This window comes from Trichoplusia ni, chromosome 21 (genome assembly GCF_003590095.1).
Source record: "Trichoplusia ni isolate ovarian cell line Hi5 chromosome 21, tn1, whole genome shotgun sequence".
NCBI lineage: Eukaryota > Metazoa > Arthropoda > Insecta > Lepidoptera > Noctuidae > Trichoplusia > Trichoplusia ni.
In genome coordinates this window covers 2063037-2076280 of record NC_039498.1, presented here as the reverse complement: position 1 = coordinate 2076280, position 13244 = coordinate 2063037, and the positions used below count along the sequence as shown (strand labels likewise).

Here is a 13244-nt window from a genome sequence, read left to right as displayed (position 1 = left end):
GAAAACCTAAAATCTGATGCAATACTGTTTGCCTAAGCGTGTGAAACATGAATTTAATCAAAGTAAATAATAATTCAATTCCACAATGTAACCCGATCAATACGACAACAAAAAACGACATACAATTAAAAAACCTCAATTTGAAAGACAGTAAAAAATTAATTAATGAAGCTTGTTTATTAAAAACTTTCTCTTTCTTGTAGACTCGAATGTTGGTTGAACCATAACGGTCAGTTAAACATAAAAGCAGCCGATGGGTACCGTCATATGTAAGAGAGAGTTAGAAATAAGGACCTTAATTGTTGGATATAGAGGTGGTTTTTTGTTTGAGCTGTAATTTACTAAACTATGTTCGTGGTTGACGAAGTTCTGAAGAACTGAGGAGGTTATTAAAAGTAAAGTCAAATAACTACGATCAGGAAAACACACAAATATGTAATAATGCCAAATGGGATGATATAAGACCTCTACTAGCCTGCAAAGAACAGAATACTTTGAAACTTTAAGCTTGAAGATATCGCGTTTAAAGTATTGTATAATGCACTATGTATTTCCTATATTGGCTATACACTATAAAATTGAAAACAATTTTTTACATTTTAACAATTCAATTTGTCAATAAAATCTGTATCAAAACTACAGCTAAGCACACAACCAGTCTTACAAAGACGCTATATTATATTTAATTTATTATTTTAGCTGTTACAAACTGATTTGTTCAAAACCTTTATTTTAAATCATTATTATTATTTCAACTTTTTCACTAAATTTTCTTAAAAAATATTAGTCGAACGAGAATAGGTAGACAGGATAATTATTATAAATCCAGTTAGCCTGAAACAGTTTTCAGGGTATTAAAACATTTTTTTTACAAGAAGAATCGCATAAAACCGCAAAGTTCAGCTAGTATTCACTTGAAAAAGTGGTTTAACTATTACGGTTTAGCAAGAATAAGGTCTAGTCATATTGCAAGGTAGATAATTGACACAGCTAGCCGTGAGTGGCTAACGGTAACTTGGCTATTTTCTTAGCGGTAGAGCAACTGGTGATTAGCGCATTTCCGTCATGATTAACAATTAATTGAGCTGGTTTTTAAATGACTTTGAAAAGGAGGTTTTAGTTTATTGTTTGTTTTGGAAGCTTGGAGGAATTATCCAATGGATCAATTTAAGAAACATGTCGTCTATTTTAAACATATCATGTGGATTGATTTTCAAGAATATAAATTCAGTTATTATGTTTGCATGATACAATGCAATACAATACAAATCCACTTTATTGCACATTAAAAGAAAACATTTGATACAGTAAATAACATGTAAAATGTACATGATTTGTTTTTAAAGGGTGCAATTTCTTCAGATTAGGCTCTGACATTACCAAGTGCGATGCTAATTACTTGCTCTTTAATTTACTAACAAAATACATCATTTGCGAAAATTCCAACTGTCTTGCTATCATGGTTCATGAGATAACACAGCGTGGTGCCGGAAGGACGTACAAACAGCAGAGTCTCACTAATAGGGATAATCACCCTTCGCATACGGAACCTCAAAAAAGAAGAGGACAGTTTCTGTCCGTATTATTCGGTTAAAGATTGCCATCATCGTGACTCTACAAATCGGACAACACGCAATGAAGCTTAGTCGTCAAACAGTACTTCATTTATCACATAAAAGACCCTTCACTTAAATATTTATATTAATAAAACCTTACATAATAGTTGTATAATCAATCAAAACATTATTTAAATAATAAATGAAACACTATAACTTTGACACTTACATAAATCGATGGTTATTATTTGTCTGTCAATTTGTTAATCAAATTATGTAACTGTAGTTATTAAACAATTATATATTCATTTATATTTAGGTCTATAGTGTTTAATTATAGCTATTAATCAAAATAATTGATGAGTTATTGTAGTAATTTAGTATGAAAATTGTTTTCGAACAAAAGACATCAACGCGCTGTTCTTATATGATTTATTTAATTTTGATGAAATATTGAAAATTATGTCTTAGTGCATAGATAAACCGATTTAAAATAAAAAAATATATAACAACCTTCTAACATCATTACTTTGGAATATGTACTATCAGGTAATGTGGTTTATATTATGGAGGACAGATCAGCAATCGCTTCAGCTAAATCCGGTGAGACTGGAAGCCGACCTTAAGATGACTTGAGAAAAAGCACAGGCTATTTAAATAATAATAATAAGTTATTTTTCAATTACTATGAGTTATGACGACCTACGCTACATCTACAAGTAGTACATTACCGGCCCATAAAAGTGAACTCAATGAGATTTACCTAGAAATGGAAAATAATTAGTTTTAGCTATTAGCTATATGGCTAAATAAATGTACATACATAAGAACTTAAATGGTTTATTTATTACTTTATTATTTAATTTCACTTATCCCTTAGTCTGTAAATAAATCGTTTTTAAAATAAGTATAATTTGATTCATTTCCCGTTTTCAAATTGATCTGCAATTTTTATGCATTGCATATAGCTTGACAATGCAGTATTCTAAATTATGATCACATGGAGCTAATTAAATTCAAGAGCTTTAAAATGGCCATTTTAGCTCCACAATTAAACTACAAAACTCTATCAAGTTTGGGCTCGTTTGGTTTATTTTAAGTAGTACTTTAATGAATATAAGGGTGAATTTCCCGGACCCAAAAATTGCGTGGCATCGATGAAATCGGTACTAAAAAGCATTGTTATAATGTTCTAACATTTTTTTTTAGGTAGATGACATAAAAATCTATCTGTAGCACTAAATATTTTATTAATATAATTAATAGGTTTTCCAAAAAAAAAAGTTAAACCACGTAATCTTTCATCGCCGTGTTTGTCCACGACTCACCTTGATGTATTAAAGTCATCATTGATCGAAAATGTATCGTTATTTATATTAAAACTTAGTTTTATTTGGTTCGTGAATAGTTAGAGTATTGACTCGGACTACATTTATTCAAATATTTACACAATACAACGTATGGTTAATAAAAAACCATTTGTCCCAGAACTACCTTTCATCGCCATGTCCTAAACATATTTGAGAATATTGCATATTCTAACGTTTTGCGTCGCTCCCGTTTTGCGTTAAACGTTGCATATAAGTAACGTCGAAAGGCTAGACAAGGAACGACGTGTGTACGTGCCTGCGTTTTCGAGCTATAATTAAAAGTATTCAATTTTTTTGGTACTGGACATTTTTTCTTTCATCGCCGTGGATAGGTCTAACTTCTATTTCAATAAGTTTTTAATCTCGATTGAGCATTCAATACAATGCCATTTATATTTAGCTTATTTGTAAAGTGTTCATTACTGTGAATTATTACCAGTTTTTTAGTAAATTGAATTATACCCCTTGATTTTCATCGCCGTGCTCTCATTTCCGTGGTTTCCGTGGACAAAATTTGCTATGGCAATGAAAAAAAAATACACGGGAATGAAAAAAATATCATCGCCGTGCCTTGTAAAACAGTTTCCTTTCATTGCCGTGGCCACGTGTTTCATTTCCGTGACTTATGTTTGTTTCGCCACTAGACAGGAATGTATCTATTTATAGTTATATTATAAAAATAATATCATGTGTGACTGGATTTTTACACATTATATTCTATTATTATTGCGTATAAATTAATAGTATTTATTTTTGTTTCAATGATTAACTTTATCATTTAAATATTCTTGTACACTATAATAACATTTCATTGCCATGGACGCCTGTTTCATTGCCGTGCATGCATGTTTCATCGCCGTGGCACGGAATTTTCAATCTTGTATATCTCGTTAGTTTTTTAAGCTATCTGCTAGATATTAAGCAAAACTGCATATCTGATCGAAAACTTGAGAAAACACTATTTTTTATTGTTCTAAAGTTGAAGAATAAAAAATCCACGGAAATGAAGATTTTTTTGGGACCTGTTGAAATTCACCCATAAGCGTAAGTATATTACTTAGACCCGATTTTTCAATCGTCAGATAACTTTTATTCGACGAATATGTTTGACGTTTTGACAGCTTTTGTATAGAAAATATATCAAAAGGCCATATTTATTCCTCAGAAAATAGTTATCCAACGATTGAAAAAATCAGGCCAATGTCATTTTATACTTAAAACTTCTTTACTTTACCTCTTGAAAATTTGTAGCGTCTCCTTTTAAACCTATTAAAAATCTAGAACATCTCAATAGGGTTAAAGGAAGTAATAAACAGTTCACAAAGAGTTTTTCTATGTTTGTCTCGAGTATGTACAATGGAGAAAGTTGTCTAACCATACCTCTCTTAATAGATTAGCACGGTCATTGATGCGTGTCTCTCTTTTAAAAGAAATGGCTATTAAACAGGCAATACTGAGAGTTAAGCTGAGCGATATAACTGAGTAGAACTTTAGCTAAAATTTTGCTGATTTACAAAATAGCTTATTATCTCTTAATATAATTATGTATGTGACACTTTTGTCTGCTTGTATCCTGCCAGCAATCGTCAGTAGCGTGCAATTGATTCACGGGATGAAAACATGGGAAAGCACCCGATCCCTTTTTAAAAGTTAAAAGCGGGGGCACAGTTACAAAATGCAGAAGCATTGTTTATACGTTTTATTGCTAAAATAAAACACTCCCGCATTAAGGAATTTAACATTTGTGTCGCGGGGAGCTGTGCAAACATTCAAGTCACATGCACAAAGATACCCAGACTCAGGACAAGCATTCGGGGATCGCACAAATGCTTGTCTTACGTGGGAATTGAACCCGCGAAACGACGCTCAGTGGGATTGGCTTGGTGACCTTAACCACTAAAATAATTGAAAACATTTTATCCTAAAGTGACTACGATAGCATGAAATTGGGTGTCTATTTAATAAACTTACTATTAATTCTACATATTTTTAACCAATCACCTCAGAATATCCAAAATTGTATCTCACACATGATTTTTCGTCGAAGCAGGTACCGAACCCACAGACCGTCGCGCAGTGATAGTTGTGGTGCACCTAAACTACTGGTGTACCGCGTAATCATATTAAAATTCAGTGTTGAATTAACGTGCATAGTTTGGTATGAGGTCGGTATGAAGGAACGTGTTGTGGGTTCGAACTCATTTTGTCAACGTTTTGTGATACAAATTAAGTTGCAGCCTTGAGAATTTGAGTTCGGTCGTTGACTCGTAAGGCTGTGATATAAATTATACTTTTTTAATATTTAATATTTGATTATAATATTAGAACTTATAACAAAGTGCTCGTATAAGGTCTATGCGGTTTTCCGAGTGTTAAAAACAGCAGCTTAAACGGAAAAATAATGTTATTTTTGAAATAGACAGTTCTAAACAACGTATTTGGGAGTAATTTATATTAACGAATAAACTCTTTAAAAAAGCAACTCAATTTTTTTAAAGTTTAATCGACAAAGCATTTTTCTGCCTTACGTATTGATATCTACTTCCAAATCTTACCACATACGCCTTTTATCAAGATTATAATATAGTTTATTTTTTTTAAATAAAACGACACCTACAATTTTGCACGTAAACACCAAAGCCAGCAGACCCACCTACATCAACTTTCACACTTCGGCTCTAACCTTAGCCGAACCGCCTAACGGGACCCCGAGCGACTGACATACATTAACCATACACGCTAATACCACCCTTATTTCAATACACATAAGAGCTGTGAATTTTTGTCGGCATGTGTGACTTTATTATCACCTACTGAGTGATTAGAATAGTATTAAATTTGGAGTTGCTATGTCATACGTCAGGTCTACAGTCCGACTCAACAATTATTATGTTTTTGGTAATTTTTGGGTGACAAAACCTTTTTGTAGGGCACTAAGGCGTTGACAGTCTGGGTCATTCTTCTTCAAACCGTATCATTTGCTTTTTAAACATTATTATTACGTTTGTATCGAAGCAGGCTTAGTAGCCTAGAAATTAGTTTTCAATGGGCATTTTTATATTGTCTTTTGATAGTTTCTTTATTTATTAAAATTAAGTTATAATACCATACTTCATGTACATTTTTGTTTACGTTATTAAACGGCGTTGAACGCAGTGTGGATACTAATCTCACTTACAGTGGAAACGACTCGTTTTTCACTTGAGTTCCGAGTCACAGAATCAATAGAGTATATAAATTTAAATCGTAGTTCAAAAGAACATTTCATTCTTAGTCCTTTTGGCGACTCTACAATTTCTCTAGCTAAATCAGTTCTAAGCTTAAAACTTTTGTATAATGCTTTCTTACCAACTAGAACTCCCATTCAGAACACTTGTATACAGCTATCTGTTTTTCCACTGCATGTACGCAAATGTACATACCAAAACTACTAGCTGACTATTCTCTATATTATCGAACAACGCATACACATAGGAGCAGTTTTATCAGTCGATATCCAGTCGGCGACTTTGATTTAGAACTTACACGGATACGGTCGTTTCAAGATGCTCAATGCGATAGCAATTGTCCACACCTTCGAGTATGCACACTCTGTAGAGCGCCACTTTAAGTGTCATTGAGTACAATGTGATATTACTGGAGGTAAATATAGTAATGTAGAGCCGTTGAGTATATATAGGTACTAAACTTGTGGATGCAGTTTATTTGATCTGGAGACAAATATTTTTGAACTTTATTTTTTGTAAATATTGTTCATGTTTGATTCATGTCTATAGCCATTATAACATAATGTTAAATTTCAGGAATATGAAGACTCAGGCTGCTACTTCATAGTCCAGTCTGTATCCGCAGTCACAATAAACAGACAAGCTTAATTTTTGACCAGAAATCACAAATATAATTAAAGAAAAGAGTAGAAGAGAATCAAAGACTTTTTTTTTTTATTGAAATAGACTGTTTTCCTGGCACTCTTATAACGTAACAGGTTTAGGTGCTCGGTTCCACAATGTCATTCCTATGGAGAAGAACGGGCAAGAAACTCCTTAAAGAAAAGAGTTTGTTATTCTAACACATGATTAAGCTTATGAACAAAATTAACTTGTGAAGAAATAAAAAGCTGTTTCTTTTTTAAACGACTCTTGCGTTTACAAATTTCACCCTTGTGTTGCGGTGGGTTTCACAAACATTTGTTGGCCTGCCTCGCCTTATATGTATAGTTCGTCTAATTTATACACAGCCATAACCACTTAGATAGATTCCCGTGGCGATACCGGGTCGGAAACAGCAACTTAATTTGTTTCATTTTAAATATGATTTATAGTACTCAGTACTCCTGGACGGTAGATGTTAAGAGCTACAGACTCATATTTATATTTTTTATTTACATTAAATTATTTTAACTATAGTTCAAGTGCTTTTCAGAGCAATGTGAAGTCATACATCTTTAGAAAAAGTAGAGTTTGAGTTATAATTAATTGATTACATTATAACCTAAACTCTGTACCCACTCTCTCTACCCACATCATAAACCATGTGAACAAGTTCCTCCATGTTTTGAAAGACACAATAAACCCTTTATTTAAGGGTGAATTGTGGGTCTCGGCTGTCATTTACAAGAAAGTCTAACAACTTGTCTGATTAAAGAGTATCCTGTTGCCCTAGTATCTACTTAGCTGCATCTGGTTGAAGTGGCTGCTGACCCCAACATCGAAAAGCTAGGATGATGATAATGATGCCAGCATGGGGACGATACTATGTTAAGTGATGCCGTAATATTATTCGTATAGTAACAAATGCAGTAGAGTGACTTTAACTCACTACCGTTTAGAAATAGAGCCTCTAAACTGTCCTTATTAAAATCGATCAAATCGATCAAAACTTATCAGAATCGGAAATCGCAAAATCTAAACTCGATCGGTTAGGTCAGCGACCTGACCCAAAAACATACAATTTAAAACCTGTCTTATGCGTTTGTCATTAAAATTCGAATTCGCATGACGAACATGTTAATTTTGATGTTCCTTCCGATTAGCATCTTGGTATTAAGTCTTTAGGTTTCAGATTGACAAGCGTTTTCTTAGACTCGTAACATTAAAAAGATATATATCTATACCTATAGATATCTGGGCATAATGTATATATAGAATCTGAAGTAATTTAATTAACAGGTGCGACAACAATCGTATTCTATTAAAGATTCTGTGGCCAATAATGATGACTATTTCAATTGTAAGAAAAAAGCACACCAGCTGAATTGTGAACTTATTAATCGGTTAAAATAGAACTGAAATTATTGTGGAACTATGGGGTTCTACTGGTGCGAACGAAAAAAGTCCAATACAAATCATAAACACATTAATAACGAAAGCTAAAAAAACAGTCATGTAGTCTTTAACAGCTTATGGGTAAAATTTTTATTATTATTTAAAATACATTCAATCAAAACATCTGACTACAACTAAAAACAGTTTTTATTTTCGTCGAACCTAAACAAAATAGCATTATAGTAATCATAAAGAATGCAGTTGAAAAATACATGCAGTCTTTTATGCTCGAACCAAAGTTCAAAAGCCAACACACGGTAAAACATTGAACTATAATTGCAACAAAATGGAAATAAACAACGTAATTACAGTTATTTTTAACCAAGCTACAAAAGTTAGGTACTGCTAAATAATTCTATTGTGTGCAAATAAGACGTTTAGTATGCAAAAGTTATATTTAGTAGGCACGCGAATATCCTGTATGTTACTCACCCAAAATGCTGATTTAAACTATTGATAATGTAATTATTTCACATAAGAATTAATTGGTTGTAGACTAGTAACATTTGGCTCGTGGCTAAGCTATAGCTGCATAAGTGGATCAATCACAGTTTAAGCTAAGCTTGACGGGGTTGATCCGTACATAGGTGACCATCTTTGTCATTATGAGTGCCTCCGTGTTTCGTAAAGCACGTTAAATTGTGGGTCCCGGCTGTTATTCATACATCCTTGACATTCGTTACAGGTACAACCAGTCTAACTAAGGGGTATTATCGTGTTGCCCAGGCAACTGGGTTGAGGAGGTCAGATAGGCAGTCGCTCCTTGTAAAACACTGGTACTTAGCTGAATCCGGTTAGACTGGAAGCCGACCCCAACATAGTTGGGAAAAGACTAAGATGATGTCACTAGCAACATTTCTCCGGTCGCTCACGAATGAGTGGCTTCTATAAATTGATGTGAGCAGTTAAAATCACATAACTTGAAAGCATTTTTGTAGCACAAGTGTAGCAATAAACCAGCAATAAACTCATCCTGAATAATAAAACCAAGTTTTTTTGTAATAGAAGGTGAATTAAAGCCTTAAATTACATTCTAATTATCCTCTTTAGAACCTCCTCGCACTACTGCCTAACTAAGTCTGTCAGATAAAGTTCTTGATGCCAATCTGGTAATTATTCGCTCTGTATAACTTTAAACTATGGTTAACTTTAAACCGTTACATCTTATCTATTGCAAAGCCTGTAGACAAGTAGAATAATTCTTCCCTCTAGCCAAGTGACAATGTATAAGAATGACATTACGTTTCGAACGTCAAAGGTCAAAGTCACGTGACTTTGACCTGTCATCTTAATACGCTCGAGCGTTATATTGTCGTTTATATTGACGCTAACGATTGTAGAAATGTAACTTGGCTAGAGGGTCTGTAATATAAAAGTCACATCACTTTTCGAGTTAGTTGGTTTGGCGTGGTGACCTAAAACGTCGTCATCCATGCATTCATTTTTTTTATTAACATGAAATAAGTTTGACATAAACTGTGCTGCATGCTGGTAATTTCTATTACCTACACGTATTACGCACACACTGTTTTCACATTTTGAAATTTGTAATATGCGGGTACAACGTAATATGTGAAATGTAGTATTCAATAAAGATAACGGTTTATTATTTAATTATCTGAATGTAATGTAATACTGAATAGAAACGGTCCTTACGCGACAATCGACAAATATTCTGTAAACTAGCTGTTGCCCGCGACTTCGTCCCCGTGGATAGAAGATATGTTATGATTTATACCTGCCCTATTTTTTTTCACATTTTCCATTGTATCTTCGCTCCTATTAGTCGCAGTGTAATGATATATAGCCTATAACCTTCCTCGATGAATGGTCTATTCAACACAAAAAGAATTTTTCGATTTGGACCAGTAGTTCCTGAGATTAGCGCGTTCAAACAAACAAACAAACTCTTCAGCTTTATATATTAGTACAGAAGTACAGATTACTTAGGAATTGACAAAAATGGAAACTATATTCCTTTACCACACATAAGGTTTAAATTCAATTCATCTCCATATACATTTGAGTGATCTAAAAGCGTTTTTCAAATCACATCTACATAGATTTTTCTTTCGATATTTTCCTTCACCATACACCGTTAAAAAACACCCTTTCTAGGTTAAAAACAAAAACAGAAAATTGCTACCTAATGCATCCAAATGATCTTTGAACCATCGATAAATCTTACAAATTATCATAACAATTGCATTCCAAATAATAAATTCTACATATAGTCAAATCGCCAACCGTTTTCTCCTCACCTATAGGTGAAATTCGACTATCGAAGAATGCATTTCTATAGGTCAGACAAAAGAAAGTCAAATTCTTCAATGACAAATGTACAGGTCATGCGAATTGACTTCAATTGGAGTCTACAGATAGATTTGGCTTTGTAGCTGACTTTTTTTCGTATTTGCTTGGACTAACATTCGCTATTTACAATAGGGATGATGACTGGGTACAAAAAGAAAAAATCTCATTAGTCCCTCAGTTAGATAATTGAAAAGTATGAGACACGTATTTTTTCCTTTTTCAGAAAAAATAGAATTGACAAAGATTAACTGCTTTAAAGTTTAGGAGAGGGGGCTTGTGACGTAACGATAGAGTAAAATTTATACTCAATCGTGACGTCACGCGTAAGTTTCATTGACTGTAATTTGGTCAATTTACGTTAGCTGGACAAATTAAAAATACCTATCCATTATTATACAAAAAACTACAAGATGGGCAATGCAAAAAAAAATTGTCATCATCCCTATTGCCGATATATGAATGGAAATTGGATTTAAATGCATTTTGCTAACACAATAATTGGAAATTCAGTGCGGTTCGGAACACTCGCTGTCAATACAATGTATTCTAATAAAAAAATTGATTTTCCAAAATGCTTAGGAGAATACGGAATAAGTCCAAACATTCATCGGCATTTGTAAATAGTGGTAGATTTATTTGAAAAACATGTCGACTTGACTTGGAATCTAGAGGTAAGTTTTGGTATATGACGTATTGACGTTGAACCCTATCTTCTGCATAGCTTTTACCAAAGTTAGTTTTTCATCGGTTTCCAGTCTAGCCAGATTCCATTGAATATCCTAGTATAGCCTAACTAATTTTAATGAATGTTTTTGTATTTACTGATAAATAAATGGAAAAAAATCTGTTCTATGTCAACATAAGAAAGTATCATTGTAATGTTTTATTAAAAACGGTTCAGTTATTTCGAAGTTACAAGATGTTTTGATTGCCACAATGCAAATGGCATTTAAGAACCGTACCTAATTGGTAGTATTTGGAAGTTATAGTTTTCTACTTTTACATTCGGCCTATTCAAAACGATGTTATAACAAATGAGTCATATTAGAAATCTTTCCAATAAATCGCTACCAAAAAAGCACAAAGTATTTTAACCAAAAAACAAATTCACTTTTTATTTTCTTCTCTATGCGTAATCGTATACGCAAAATCTGACATTCTTTTAAATAGGTGTCATGGCGGATAAAAATGGACGCCATAAATCAGATTTATGGGAAATATAGCTTGTATCGCATATTTTGAAATCCTATATGCACCCACACCATACTTTCCACCAAGAAAAGGCTCAGCCGGTGTCAACGACCTTAAAACCTGCTATCTGAGCTTATCTTAAGAAAGTCAATTGAATTCTTGCAAACGGAATAAAACCTTTACGTAAAATCACCAGGCTGTATAATTAAATATCGCGATCACGATAATAATAAAAACTTAAATTAAGTTCTTTTTGGTAAACGAACCTTTTTGAGGCTATCGGACTTATTTTATGAAGGAAGTTTATGGTTTTATCGTAATTATTACTGAACCAAATTTTTGTAACGGTTTTTAATATTCACAGTTTCACTTAATTTTTATCAGACAAAGTGAACTCATTTCCGCATATTTTAATTTTTAAAATCGATTTTTAAACTCGATTCAATTAAATAGTATACCATAAACAATAAACGTTAAAAACACCCTATCACTTTCAAATCGAAATTCAAAAACGAAAAAAAAAACAAATTAAAAATAATATTTAAAAAGAAAGTAGGTAGTTATATTTAGTAAGTGATAATAAAAAAAAGAATGTCATAGTTTCGAATCCACGTTCGTTTTGAAATCGGTCATCACCGGCGCTGGGTCGGAATCCGTACGGGACCGTGTTTCGATCATTTCACTGACCTACATTCACAACAACGGAACGTTAAGACGTCACCAAGATAACACAGACTAAAAACTTCTTTGTCCTTGAAATGATAGGTGGCTGTTATTTGAATTCCTTTGCCTGTATTTTTTTTTAATTAAAATGACTTTTTTATTTTGTGATTCGTATTTTTAAATTTCGTTATAATTTATGTCCAGTTATCAAGATTATTTATATAAACGCAAAATGATATAACAGTCCATTTTCATAAGCTTTAGATATTAAAAGAATACTATTAGTATGTTATTAAGTTGAATAAAATACACCTATGCCACACAAGAGTTATGATAAAAAGTGATTTATAGTTTTAAAACGCGTTTCCTTCAAGTATTCGTTAGCTACGGTCAAGAAGCTTTTTCTACGATAAACGAGTTGATTTTATTTCTCAAGTACGGACCGCAGTAATAGGAAGAGCAACAACCTATGATTGCAGGGCCGTTATACCCGACCGTCTTGACCAAGCACTGATAAATTTAAAAAAAAAAACGGCAACTCTTTCAACCATATCTCCTTTCATTCATTCTCAAAAAGGAACGTTGAAATTCGAATTGTTATTCCAAACGCGATGCAACCTAATTTATATTATTTTTCGTAATGGCTACCGTACTAAATGCGCCAAATGTTTTCGAATAACATCGAACAGGGTCAACAGACAACGGTACGGAAATATTTTTTTTATATTTACCTGTTTAGCGGTCACCAAGACAAACTCTCACAATCACAGCGAACTCATTATCCACCGGCACTGAGGATTTAACAGTTATTCGTACTAAAAGCAATG

At 33.0% G+C, this 13244-nt stretch overlaps 1 pseudogene; it reads right to left on the bottom strand.

The window, feature by feature from the left end:
* LOC113504305 overlaps positions 1-13237 on the bottom strand; it is a 31422-nt pseudogene extending 18185 nt beyond the window's left edge.
* Between the last annotated feature and the right edge of the window lie 7 nt (positions 13238-13244).